Here is a 14,967-nt window from a genome sequence, read left to right as displayed (position 1 = left end):
TAGCCAAAAATTATAAATTTAAAGCACAATAAATTTGAAGGACTCAAACTATTCAACTAGTTAAGTCTTATTAAAAAGCTACAGTTAATAAAGACACTGATATAAGAGAAGGAATAGACATGTAGATTAATGAAACAGTCCAGAAATAAACTTGTGGTATCAAAATTATTTCCTGAAATTCTTTGCTAGGCTTTCCTCCAAGCAATGAAACTTAATGCCCTACTCTCAAATGTGGACTTAGTGACTCACTTCTATTGAATAGAATATGGTAGGAATAATAGTATGTCACTTAAAATGTTTGGTTATAAAAAAAAACTGTGGCTTCTGTATTGGGCATGTGCTCTCTTGGATCGTCTGTCCTTTGGGAAGCCAGTTGCCATATCTGAGGATACTCAGTCTATAGAGAGATCCATGTGGTTTGGAACTGGATGTCTTGGCCAACAGCCAGCAAAGAACCGTAGCCTTCTGACAATCATGTGAATGAGCCTGGAAGTGGATCCTCCTTCACTTTGGCCTTCAAATAAGACTACAGCCAAAAGCTTGCCTGCAACCTTCTATGACACAATGAGCTAGAAACACCTGGCTAAACCACTCCTGGATTTCTAACCTTCAGAAATTGTGGGTCAGTAAATGTTCTTTTGACTTGCTTAGTTTGGGGTTAATTTGTTGTACAGCAGTAATAACTAATGGATATTTTGGTGCCTGGAAGTGGAGTGCTGTCATAATGAAAACCTAAGATGTGGGTATGGTTTTGGAACTAGGCAGTGGGTACTGAGCTAAGTGGGTATGTACTAGTAAAAACCTAAAGTGCTCTGAAGAAACTATTAATAGAAACCACACGGTCTTTGACAAAGCTGCAGGTGAAGACTTGCAGAAAAGTCAGGTGAGTGTTATTGGAAACTGGAGGAAGAAAGACCCTTTGTTCAGTGGTAGAAGGTTTAGCAAAAGTGTCACCTTCCGTGGTATGGAAAGTAAAACATGTGCCTGATATGACCTAAGAAGCTTTCCAAGCAGAGTATTCAAGGAGCCACCTGGTTTCTCACTGCTTATAGTAAAATGTGTGAAGGAGAAGCTATAGGAAGACTGAAATAAAGAGCCAGCACTTAATGGTTTTGGAGACTCAGCCTCACCAAGACAGCAGGATATCCTAAAATTAAGAAATGGCTTCCAAGCAAGGATCAAATTTAGGGCATTGCCTGAAAAACTTTTGTTGTTGTTACTCAGATTTTTATATGTTTGGCCATTGGGAGATTTTTTCAGTCTGGCACCTGTATCCTTTTTTCATGCCTCCATTATTTTTTTCTTTTAGCTTTTATTTTCTGGTGCTATCAGATGCCTCAGGCTTACATTATATTTCCCCTGCTCTTTAAAGTTATCCCAACTCCAGTGCTGTCCATTTTTCCAGGGACCCCTGGTTCTTTTTATTGGAGAATGTTATTTACAAACCAAGATCTGAGTACAGAATATAGAAAGAAATCCACACAAATATGGCCAATTGATTTTTTACACATGCAAAAACAGCTCAGTGGAGAAACAATAGTCTTTTCAAGAAGTGATGTTGGAACAATTGATCATGCAAAAAAAAAATTAACTTCAAATTAAAACTGACATCTCTTGCAAAAATTAACTAAAAATGCATCAGATCTATATGTAAAATGTAAAATTATAATGCTTTTAGAAGAAAACAGGAGAAAATCTATGAACTTGGGTTTAGCAAGGGCCCTTAGATGGCACCAAAAACATATTCTGTCAAAGAAAAAAACAGTTAATTGGCTTTTATCGAAAGTATTTTTTTTTCTCCTTGAGAGACACTGTTAAAAGAATGATGAGACAAGCTACAGCCTGGGAGAAAATGTTTTTAAATCAAATATTTGACAAAGAATTTGTATCCAGAATTATAAAGAACACTCAAAAACTCAATTAAAAAATAACCCAATAAGGAAATGGGCAAAAGGTTTCACAGACACTTCACTAAAGAAGATATTTAAATGGCAGATAAAGTACATAAAAAGATAATGTCGTTAGTCTTTAGAGAAATGCATATTTAAACCACCACAAGGTACCACTACGGAATAGCTAGAATAGAATTTTGTAAAATGACAGTATGAAGTGTTGGTGAGGAATGCATAGCTATTGGAACTGTCAAACATTGCTGGTGGAAATGAATAAAGTTATGCCATTTTGTCAGTTTCTATAAATTTACACCATTTTGCCAGTTTGTATAAAGTTAAACATACAGGTGACCCAGCAATCCCATTTCTAGGCATTCATTCTAAAAAATGAGAGCTTGTATTCATACAGAAACCTGTACATGCATGTTTATACAAGCCTTATTCATAATCTCCCCAAACTGGAAACAACCCAAATGACCTTCATTGGATGAATGGATAAACAGACTGCAGTGTGTCCATATAGTAGAATGCTATATTCGGTGATAAAAAAAAAATATATGGACTTTTGATTACATTATACAGCACAGATGAGTGTCAAAGGCAGTAGGCTATGTGAGAGAAGAATATCACAAAAGCTTATATCCCACATGATTCCATTTATACAGCTCTCTGGAAAAGGCAAAAACTATAAGCATGGGGACTAGATATGTGGTTGCCAGGGACTAAGGGCAAAGAGAGGGTTTGGCTACAAAAGAACGGCACAAGAGAGTTTTGTGGGTGACCGAGCTGTTATGAATCCAGATTAGTGGTGGTCACACAGATCTATACAATGTTAAATCTCATGTAACTGCATCAAGCAAAGTCAAGTTTATTGTATGTAAATTTTTTAAATTTTTAAAAATTTTGTGTCTGCCTGCCTGCCTGCCTATCATGAGAAGCTTTTCAAGGCCAAAAACGTGAACATAGTACCTATGTTAATATGACAGAAGCAGCCAAGAGAACAAACATAGTCTGAATTCATGTCAACATTCACAGCTGATGGAAAGTGAAGTACAATGGTATAGAATTCACTTGTGATGCCAGTGAACTTGCTCTCCCCTTCCATAACCCAATCGCTCTTCCCTCTTAAAGGAAGATAAAGGGGACTGTGGCACAATAAGAGAAATTAAACCTTTTCAGGATAAATGCAGAGTGAAAACATCTCTTTCTCCCAACCCTATAATCTATACCTAGAAAGTCCTAGTATAAAAGATGAAAAAATTTGTGTGTACACCCAAAAAGTCTGCTGGTGGCTTTTAATATTCTGTCTTTTTGGGAGACTAAATTGTGGAAAGATCAGTTTGCTCCGTATGTTTGTGACATTGTTATGATCAATGTATACTGCGCTCTGCTGCTCCACCCGTGTGTTTCAGTTTTTTCTTTAACCACAGAAATCACATTTCCCACACCGGAATTAACAGATATTTTAAAGGACTTTCTTTGTTCAATATGTTTAACAAAGGTTTCTAGTGATGAAGGGGTTGAAATGAGATAAATCCTGAAAACCTAGACTGGGATAAAAGTTGAAGTGCCTTTAAAAGGCAGGGGAAATCCATGTTCATCTTGGAAAAGGTGGCTCCCTCTAGAAAGGAAACTGGTTTCTTAGAGTCATAACAACGTTGCCCCATAGGACAAAAAAGCGACCTGCCCCCACCTACAACCCATAGAGAGATGGCAAGCATAGTGGAACTCAGGGACTTTGATCTCAGAGGAAAAGAAAGGCAATATTACCCACCCTGGGTCTGAGACTCCAGCACAGCAAAAAGTATAAGATTGTTCCAAGCAAGGCAGGTGTGTCTTGGTCCTCAAGACAGCATCTACGTGAAGACTGCTCTTGTTTCAAAATGTGGATGGCTTTGAACCAAAGCTCCAAAACTGATGGTGATAGCTGTGCTATAATGAATGACATTTATGTCATACTAAGTATTTACTAATGCTGATACAAGCTATTTCTAAAATTGTCAATCAGTTGTGACTTAAAAGTTATATATTAATTTCCTAATGAATGTAATTGATTTTAGATTCACTTAAAAGACATGGTATTATGATCTAAAGCAGGAATCGGCAAATGTTTTGGGCCTAGATAGTAAATATTTTAAGCTTTGTGGACCAAGAGGCACAATCAAGAATGTTAGGTACTTGTAAGCAAGAAAAAAAATTCACAAATTTTTAATGATGACATTCAAAATATAACAATTGAGTACTAATTTTTGTAGTACAATCCTACTAATGAGAATAACAGGAATATTTTCATGACTGGGATGATAACTATTTTGCTTAAGGTTAGCATTCCTTATCATTACAATTGATTGTACCACGATAATCCATGGGAAGAGTCTGTCAACAAATGGAGCTGAGACAATGATGCAAAAGAATAAAGTTGGATCCTTACCTCACACCATATACAAAATTAATTAAAGATGGATCAAAGACCTAGATGTAAGAGCTAAAATGATAAAACTCTTAGAAGAAAACAGGCATAAATCTTTGTGATGGTTTCACAAATGGTTTCACAGATATGATACCAAAATCACAAGCAAGAAAAAAATGCATCCTTTAGACATGACCGAATTCAAAACTTTGGTGAACCAAAGGACATCATCAAGAAAGTACAAAGACAATCCACAGAATGGAGGAGAAATTTTGCAAATTATATATCTTATAATATACTATCTAGAATATACAAAGAACTATTGCAACTTAGTAATAAAAAGATAAATAACCCAAATAAAAGTGGACAAAGGATCCGAATAGACACTTCTCCAAAGAAGATATACAAATGACCAAAAAACACATGAAAAGATACTCAACTTCATTAACCATCAAGGAAATGCAAATCAAAACCACAAGGACACGCCCACTTCATACCCACTAGTATGGCTGTAATAAAAAAGACAATAAGTTGACAAACATGTAGAAAAATTGGAACTCATACACTGCAGGTGGGACTCTAAAATGGTGCAGCCTCTTTGGAATATAATCTGACATTTCCTAAAAAGTCTAAATGTAGAGTTACCATATGATTCAGTAATTCCACTCCTAAGTATATACCCAAAAGAAATGAAAACCTACATTTATACAAAAACTTGTACATGAATGTTCATAGCTGTATTATCCATAATAGGCAAAATGTGGAAACAACCGATGTTCATCAGTTAATCAGTTAATCAGTTAATAATCAGTTAATAAGTAAAATGTGATATATTCATACAATGGAATACTATATGGCAATAAAAGAAATACTATATGGCAGTAAAAAACACAAATGCTATAGTACGGACCAACTTTGACAACACTGTGCTAAGTAAAGGAAGCCAGTTGCAAAGGACCACGTATTATATAGTTCCCTTTACATATGATGTTCAGAATAGGCAAATCCATAGAAACAAAAGGAAGATTATTGGTTGCCAAGGGCTTGGAGGGATGGGGAAGATGTGAGGTGACTATTAATGGAGTTTCTTTTTTGGGTGATGAAAATGTTCTAAAATTGATTGTGTTAATGGTTACACTACTCTGTAAATATACTAAGAAACTTTGGATTTTACACTTTAAATGGGCGGATTATGTGGTATGTGAATTCTAGCTCAGAAAAGTTGTAAAAAACCTGTTAACAACTGCTTATCTGTTAAAGCTGATCTGTAATGTAATTTTATGTGTTTCATCTTTGAAAATATTTTTTCGCACAGCTAAGCATTGCCAGTCCATGAACATATGATTTTAATTGAGCATATTCGTTGCTTGGAAGTCATTTATAGAATTCCATTAGATTATTCTTTTGATATTTTCCTTTTAGCATAGCATTACATTACAGATTCATCATTTCCAAAGGAAGGTTAGGTGGATGCTTCTCCATCATATTGTTAAATGGAATTTGAAATACAAATGGTCCCTTCACTTCACGATGGTGTGAGAGCAATATCCAGTCAATATAAACAGTACTTCGAATTTTGAATTTTGATAATTTTCCAGGCTAGCAATATGCAATATGATTCTTGTGATGCTGGGAGGCAGCAGCAAGCCACAGCTCCCAGTCAGCCATGCAATCACCAGGGTAAACAACTGATACTCTACAGTGTACTGTGTTGTCAGCATTTTTTTGATATCATGTTTTATATTTTTGAATCCCATCATGTCTACAGAACACCCATCAGCATCTTCTGCTTCTGGTGAGAAGAAGAGGAAGGCAGTGACTCTTGAGATGAAACTAAGATAATTGTCCAACTATAGGCTAATGCGAGCGTTCTGAGCACATTTGAGGTAGGCTGACTAGGCTATGATGTTCTTCGGTAGGTTACGTGAATTAAATGCATTTTTGATTTATGACATTTTCAATGTATGATGGGTTTATTGAGACGTAACCCCATCCTGAGTCAAGGAGCAGCTGTATGGAAATTACCTTTGCTCTTGCATTGAGATCCAAAAAACTGCTGATGGAACTTAAGTTTGTACTCAGAATCTATATCTGCAGAAAATATTTGTGGGAATGGAGATATCATTTCTTGTTTTAAATTTTAACAGTGTGGGATGCGTATAAAGCATCTTGACATTACTTGTGATTTAAATGTTAGTTGTCATTGAAATGATTTTATAGCAGAATAAATTTTGCATAGAAGCTCTGATTTGCCTCTTAATTTTAGGTTGAAGTCATTAAGAAACATTGATTAAGTTTGCAGCAAAAGCTAATTTCCAAAGCCACCTTATGCTTAATCATTGTGGTCCAACACAGTTCTTGTTCAGAAAAATTTCGTTATTTTCATTCAGAAAAATTTCGTTATCAGCCTTGGGTTTTAAAAAGTGCAGTAAAACTTTACTACTGCTAAGTCATTGAACTGCTGTGCAGCAGAGCAAGTCAGCTTCTATTTCTAAAAACAAAACAAAAACAAAACAAAACAAAACACCTCACAGAACTGACAACAGTTAGGTCCACAAGAGCAAAGGAGGTTCACCGTTGACACTTATTGTTCAATAAGACATAATAGACTCAAATATCGTCACCAATAAATAACCACAGGTTTAAAACACCTTACATTTTCACAAGCTTTGTACGTCGTTCAACTAAGCCTCTTCGGCTCTCTACATATTTTTACCATCTGTTGAAACACATCTTAGCAGGTTCCACTTCGGGTTATACTGAGTGTTATTTCAACTTCCTTAAAAATATTTTTGTTTGTAGTTGTTCCATACAGGATATTTATAAAGGCTAATTTTTAAGTCATTTTAAAGTGGATATTGACTCATCAATAAACAACAACTGAATGCTATTATTAACATCTGTTTATTCATCGAAAGCCAAGGAAAACCATTTCAAATCATCTGCCTTATTCTTCAATGACTTGATATTGCTCACAATGCCCTCAACTCTTGGAACAATTGTTCTCATTGAAAGGTAAATTTATTTTCTCTGAATGTATTCCTTTGGCTGCTGCTGTCAAACACAATTAATTTACCATCAGTAAACAGATTTCCTTGCTTAGCCAACAAGTGATGCACTCAGAAACTTACTTTGGTTGTAGCCTTGTTTTAAGTTTTTAATTATTGTGAATTATGCTATGATGAGAAATTCCATTTTATATTTTCCAAATTTTCTCTCTATTGTTTACCTGTGAGCAGGGATACTGTGTCTTCTTTCTTTTTTCTTGCTTAGCCTTGCTAGAAGTTCAATTTTATTGATCTTTTCAAAGAACCAGCTTTTGGTTTTGTTTATTTTCTTTACTGATTTGCTATTTTCAATTTTATTGACTTATGCTCCAATTTTTATTGTTTATTTTACTTATTTTTTCCTTCTGCAATATAGATTTATATTGTTCTTCATTCTCCAGTTTCCTATGGTAAGACCTTGAATTATTGATTTTAGGTTCTTCTTCTTTTCTAATTTTTGCATGGAATGCTATAAATTTCCCTCCAAACGCTTCTTTTACTGCATCCCAGAGATTTTGATAAATCGTATTTTCATTGAATTAAAAATATTTTTAGTTTCTCTTGAGACTTTTTCTTTGACCCTGTGTTATTTAAAAGTATGTTGTTTAATTTCCAATATTTGGGGGAATTCCCATCTATATTTCTATGATGAATTTCTAGAGTAATTCAGTTTAGTCTGACTACATACTTTATATGATTTCTATTCTTTTAAATTTGTTAAGGTCTGTTTTATGGCTAGAATGTGGTCTATCTTGGTGAATATTTTATGTGAGCTTGAAAAGAATATGTTTTTGAATGAAACATATTCTGCTGTTTTTGAATGAAACCTTTTATGTCAGCTAGCTCATTGGATTGGTGGTTCTGCTGTATTCAGCTGTGTGCCGACTGGATTTCTGTCTGCTGGGTCTGTCACTGACAAGAGAGGTTAAATCTGCAGCTATTAATAGTGTATTTGTCTATTTCTCTTTGCTGTTCTATCATGTTTTGCTTCAACTATTTTGAAGCTCTTATTGTTAAGTGTATACACATTAAGGATTGTTGTGTTTGCTTTGAGACTCGACCCCTTTATCATGTAATGCCTCTCTGTATTTCTGATAATTTTCTTTGTTCTGAAGTATACTTTGTCTGAAATTAATATAGTTACTCCAGCTCTTCTGATTAGCGCTAGCATGATATATCTTACTGCATTCTTTTATTTTTAATCGATCTGTGTGTTTATAATTAAAGTGGGTTTCTTGTAGACAATATATAGGTGGGTCTTGTTTTTTATCCATTATGCAGTTTCTATCTTTTAATTAGTGTATTTAGACTATTCCCATTGAAAGTGATTATTGATACCACTAGGTTAATATCTACCAGGTTTATAACTACTTGCTATTCGTTGTACTTGTTCTTTATTCCTTATTTTCCCTCTTTTTCTGTCTTCTCTGATTTTAATTGAGAATTTGATATGATTCCATTTTCTCCTCTCTTGGCATATCAATATATTTCTTTTAAAAAAATTTTAGTGCTTGCCCCAGAGTTGGCAATATACATTTACAACTAATCTATGTCCACTTTCAAATAATACTATACTGCTTCACATGTAGTACAGGGACCTTAAAAAAGAGTCTTCTCAATTCTTCCTTCCCACCCCTTATTGCATTGCTGCCATTTATTTTACTTATTCAGAGGCAATAACCACTCAATACATTGTTGCTCTTGTTACTTTGGACAATTAGTTATCTATTAGATTAATTAAGAATAAGAAAAATAAGAAATTTTATTTTACTGTCATTTATTTCTTCTTTGAGGCTCTGCCTTTTGTTATGTAGTTTAGAGTTTCTGACCTATATCATCTTCCTTCTCTCTGGAGAACTTCTTTTAACATTCTGTGCAAGGCAGATTTCCTGAGGACATAACCCCTCAATATTTTTAAAAATAGCTTTTATTTATTTATTTATTTCCCCCCACACACACTTCCACCCTTGACCCATAGATGTTGCTGTTGCCCCTTAAGAACTGGATCTCTGGAGGCAGGGCATCCCCTCCCACACGCTCGAGGCATGCACCCCGGCCTGGTGCACCAGGGGCCTGGTGCACCCGGGGTATGACCCATGGCTCCACCTGGGGTGCGAACCCAGGACCTTCTGCGTGCAAAGCAGACGTGCCAACCACTACACTATGGAGCCACCCCCAAGATCCCCTCAATTTTTATTTGTCTGAGAAAGTCTGTATTTCTCCTTCACTTTTTTTTCTCATTAAACTTTGTTTTAATGGGGTCTCGAAATGCTGTGACAGATTTTTGGTCAAGTTGTTTCCTTTAAAAAGTACTGATTTTAAAAACTAATAACTTAAAAACTGACACACACACACACACACACACACACACACACAAAATGGTCCACAAACATTCTCCTTTCCTTCTGAAGGTTTTATGATGCATTGTGATCATTAACTATTACCATTAACTTACTATTAAACTTAAATGGCCAATTGAGACAAATAGTTCTGAGAACGTTCTTCCACCATTGATTAAGTCTGGGGCAGGTTTTGGGGGTAATATTCATTTAGCCTTCTGAGCTTTCTGGGCAGACTTGGTGACCTTGCCAGCTCCAGCTGCCTTCTTGTCCACTGCTTTGATGACACCCACAGCAACTGTCTGTCTCATGTCATGAACAGTAAAACAGCCCAGAGGAGGATAGTCAGAGAAGCTCTTAACACACACGAGCTTGCCAGGAACCATGTCAACGATGGCAGCATGACCAGATTTCAAAACTTCGGGACATCTTCTAGGTTTTTCCCAGAACAACAATCAATCTTCTCTTTAAGCTCAACAAATTTGCAAGCTATATGAACTGTGTGACAATCCAGCACAGGTGCATATCCGGCATTGATTTGGCCTGGGTGGCTCAGGATAATCACCTGAGCAGTGAAGCCAGCTGCTTCCTTTGATGATGGGTCATTTTTGCTGTCGCCAGCAACATTGCCACAATGAATATGTCTTTGACAGACATATTCTTGACAGTGAAGCCCACATTTTCCCCAGGAAGAGCTTCACTCAAAGCTTCATGTGCATTTCAACAGATTTTACTTCAGTTGTTCCATTGACTGGAGCAAAAGTGATCACCATGCTGGGTTTGAGAACACCAGTCTCCATTCGGCCCACAGGGACAGTACCTATATCACCAATTTTGTAGACATCCTAGAGTGGCAGATGCAAAGGCTTGTCAGTTGATGAGTTGGTGGCAAGATACAATCCAGAGCTTTAAGCAGTGTGGTTCCACTTGCACTGCCATCTTTACTGGTGACTTTCCATCCCTTGAACCAAGGCATATTAGCACTTGGCTCTAGCATATTGTCACTATTCCAACCAGAAATTGGCACAGATGCTGCTGTGTCAGAGTTGTGGCCAATTTTCTTAATGTAGGTGCTGACTTCGTTAATGATTTCCTTGTATCTCTTCTGGCTGTAAGGCGGGTCAGTGGAATCCATCTTAACACCAACAATTAGTTGTTTCGCACCCAGTGTATAAGCCAGAAGGGCATACCCCATGGGTTTGCCTGTTCTTGGAGTTACCTGCTTCAAATTCACCAACATCGGCAGCAATAATCAGGACAGCACAGTCAGCCTGTAATGTGCCTGTAATCATGTTTTTGATTAAGTCTTTGTGTCCTGGGGCATCAATGATGGTTACATAATACTTTCTGGTCTTGAATTTCCACAGGGAGATATCAATGGTGGTACCACACTCACATTCAGCTTTTAATTTATCCAAGACCCAGGCATACTTGAAGGAGCCCTTCCCCACCTCAGCAGCCTCCTTCTCAAATTTTTCTATGGTTCTTTTGTCAATCCCACCATATTTGTAAATCAGGTGACCATTTGTGGTAGACTTGCCGGAATCTATGTGTCCAATGACAGTGATGTGATATGAGTCTTTTCTTTTCTCATTTTGGCTTAGACATAGCATTGATATTTACGACACCTGTGTTCTGGCGGCAAACCTGTTATGAAAAAGACTGCTTCACTTGTAAAGGATAAGGTTGGTGGGATTTTTTTCTTTTAACATTTTTAATATTTCACTCAACTCTTCTTGCTTGCACGGTTTGTTATGAGAAGTTTGACATAAATTTTATTGTTCCTGGATAAGTAAGTTTTTTTTTTCCCTTTTGGCATCTTTTTAAAATTTTTCTCTTTTTTTTTTTTTTGCAGTTTGTTCATTTTGAGGGTATTGATCCTGTTTATTGTTCTCTGAGCTTCCTTGGACTGTGATTTGGTATTGGTTATTTGATTTTGGAAAATTCTCAGCCATTACTACTTCAAATATTTCTTCTGCTCCATTCTTTCTTCTTCTGGTATTCCCATTATGACATATCAAACTTTTTGTCTTAGATCTCCTGTTCCATTTGTGTATGTGTTTATTTTTATTTTTATTGGGTAAATCTTCAGAATAGGATTGCTGGGTCGCATGGAAAGTAAATTTTTAAGTTTGTGGGATGCTGTCCAACTGTTTGTCAAACTGTTTGTTCCAATTTTTATTACCAGGAACAGTATGTCAGAGTTCCCCTTGCTCTGTGTCCTTACCAGCACTTGGTGTTGTCAAGGTTTATTTTGATTATCTGTTTGTTTTCCACTTTAATCATAATAACAGGTTAGTAATGTTATCCCATTGTGGTTTTAAAAAGCATTTTTCCAATGACTAGTGATTTTGATCATCTTTCATGTGCTTACTTGCCATTCACTCATTTTCTTTAGTGAAGTGTCTGTTCAAATCTTCAACTGTTTGAGGGAAGGGGTTTCTTTGTTTATTGCTGAGACTCAAGAGTTTTTATGCAGTCTGTATACAAGTCTCTTGTGAACTAAGTAATTTGAAAATATCTTGCCCCAGTTATGTGGCTTCACTTCCTATGTTTTAACAGTGTCTTTAGAAAACAAAAGTAATCCACTGTGTGTGTATGCCTAAATATTCCAAAAATCCATAAGAATTGATAATAAACATGCTCTCTAATACTTCAGAATCTAAAATGTATTGTGCTATGTGGTAAATATGGAGCTGATATTAGAAGTCCATTAATTTTTTAAAAAGATTTTATAGATCATGTCTAAGAAATCTTTGCCTAACCCAATACTACAAAGATTTTCACCTATGCTTTCTTCTGGAAGTTTTTAAATTATATGTTTTGCATTTAAATCTATGATCCACCTCGAGTTAATTTTCGTATAAGGTGTGAAGTATAGGATAAGGCTTCTTTTGTTTGTCTTTTGCTTTATTATTTTTTAGTTTAGTTTAGTTTAGTTTTTCTTTTTTGCATGTGGACATCCAGCTGTTTCAGCACCATTCTTTGAAAAGGACCATCCTTTCTACATTGACTCGCTTTTTCATCTTTAAAAAAAAACCAGTTGATTATGTATATGTGGTTCTATTTCTGGACCCCATGCTAGTCCATTGATTTATGCCTCTGTCCTTTAGAGAGGTTTGTTTTCAAGCTCTGTTAGTGTGTGCCTTAGTCTATCCGAGCTGCTATAACAAAATATCATAGACTGGGGGGCTTATAAACAGTAGAAATTTATTCCTCACAATTCTAGTGACTGAGAGCCCAAGATCAAGTTACCAGCAGCTTCAGCGTCTGGTAAGGGCCCACTTTCTGGCTCATTAATGGCAATCTTCTTGATATGTCCTCATATAGTAGAAGGGGATAGGGAAGCTCTCTGGGACCTCTTCATGAAAGGGCATGAATCCCATTCATTAGGGATTACTTACATACTTCCAAAAATACTGTCACATTGGGGACGAGATTTCAACATGAATTTTGGGGGACACAAACGTTTAATCTATAGGCATGTAGATGTAGAGTACCATTTACTCCAGGACTAGGAGTACCTGCCTCCTTAGGTGTAGCCTTTCTAGGCCATCACCTGAAGGCTTGGGCCCTCATAAAGATCTCTTCCCTCTGACTGTCTGGAACTTCAGTGCGTTCAACCTCGTGTCAACTCTAGAATCTTTGTTCTTTTCACAGTTCCCAGATATTTGTTCTTTGCCCTTCCACAGACACTTTTTTCACTGCATATTTGCAGTTTATTCAGCCTAAAATTCAAGGATAATCCTGCAGATTTCCAGAGCTACTTCTCTGAGCAGCTACCTTCTATTCTTGTAGTTTGTACCAGACATTCCAGACATTCCAGCAGCTGCAAACTTTGATTTATGTCTTTTCACCTCAGAAAGACTGTTGTGTTCTGACTGGGCTCCTCTTTTCTTAACCATGTTCTGTAAAGTGCCTCCAGGTAGAAAGTTGAGGTATTAAGGACTCACTTTTGTTATTTTCACTCAGGAATTAGAGTTGTGTGTTGTCTGTTGTCCAAAATCTGAAAAAAAAAATAATTTTGTAGATATATGGTTTCTTTACCTCAGAAAGGCTAGTTTATTAACACTTTCTTAATTATGGATGGTGGTGTTCATGTACAGAAAAAATTCTTAAAGTACAATTTTGGTAAATGTTATCAAAGAAAATTAGACAATCACAAAATCATTGATCAAAGAGTTGTAACTACTCCAGGGCACATATGAGGTCAGAATGTACTTTCTTGAATAAGTACCATTAGACAGGAATCTTGGGGCAATGGAGATGCAAAACTTATCCCATCTTTTTCGTTCTTTTTTTCCTTTGCATTTCAGTTTGGAAGTTTCTATTGACGTAGCTTCAGGATCACATATCATTGTTGGCTCCGTCCAGTCTACTGATGAGCCCATCAAAGGCATTCTTCATTTCTGTTGCAGTGGTTTCGATTTCAGCACTTCCTTTTATTCTCTTTTTAGACTTTCCATATATCTGCTTATATTAATGCATGTTGTCTACTGTCCGTTAGAGCCCTTAACATACTAATCGGAGTTGTTTTAAATTCCCTATCTGATAACTTGGTGTTATATCTGAGTCAGATTCTGATGCTTGCTTTGTCTCTTCGCAGTGTCTTTTCCTTACTTTTTAGCAGGCCTTGTAACATTTTTTTGAAAGCTGAACGTGATGTATCTGGTCACAGGAAGTGGGGTACTCAGGCTTTGACTGTGAGCTTTCGTATTAATCTTTAAGACTTGGGCAGTGTTTAATGTTTGTTGTAGCCATAGGTGCCAGAAGCTTCGCTTTCCTCTCATTTCTCTGTGTGTGTATGTGTGAATTAGTTTTTCACTTTCCTATTGTCTTTGGGTTACCTAAGAATTCCTTTTTAAATAGTTTTGTCTTACAGCTCTCTTAGTTGTAATCCACTGCTTTCATCCTGGAGCCTTGTTGCTGTGGTGGTCAGGTGTTGGGGAGGGGAAGCATTCTATAATCTTATGATTAAGTTTCTGTTTTCTAGTGTGTATTTTGTATGTCTTTGCTTTTCTGCTTTATTAATCTATTAATTCTTTTATATTTTATTAGTCCACAATGAAATGAAAATGTTAAAAGTTTATTTTAGTACAGATAGTTTGAGAAGACTATTCTGTTGCATTATTGGAGAGATGGTTACTTTAAGAGTCATGATAGATTTTGATAAGTTAAGAATGCATGTTGAAATTTCTTGAGTACTCATTGAAATAAGAGAAAAGCACTATGTGGCTTCGAAACTAACTGAGGGCTAAAATAGAATGGGGAAAAAAGCA

The 14,967-nt window shown here is 36.2% G+C and overlaps 1 pseudogene; it reads right to left on the bottom strand.

Moving 5' to 3' along the window:
- Window positions 1-9,878: 9,878 nt before the first annotated feature.
- Window positions 9,879-11,282, bottom strand: LOC120616638 (elongation factor 1-alpha 1-like; annotated as a pseudogene).
- Between the last annotated feature and the right edge of the window lie 3,685 nt (window positions 11,283-14,967).

This window comes from Pteropus medius, unplaced genomic scaffold, assembly GCF_902729225.1.
Source record: "Pteropus medius unplaced genomic scaffold, Ma_sr-lr_union100, whole genome shotgun sequence".
In the NCBI taxonomy this organism is placed as follows: domain Eukaryota; kingdom Metazoa; phylum Chordata; class Mammalia; order Chiroptera; family Pteropodidae; genus Pteropus; species Pteropus medius.
This window is presented reverse-complemented; position numbering and strand designations above follow the sequence as displayed.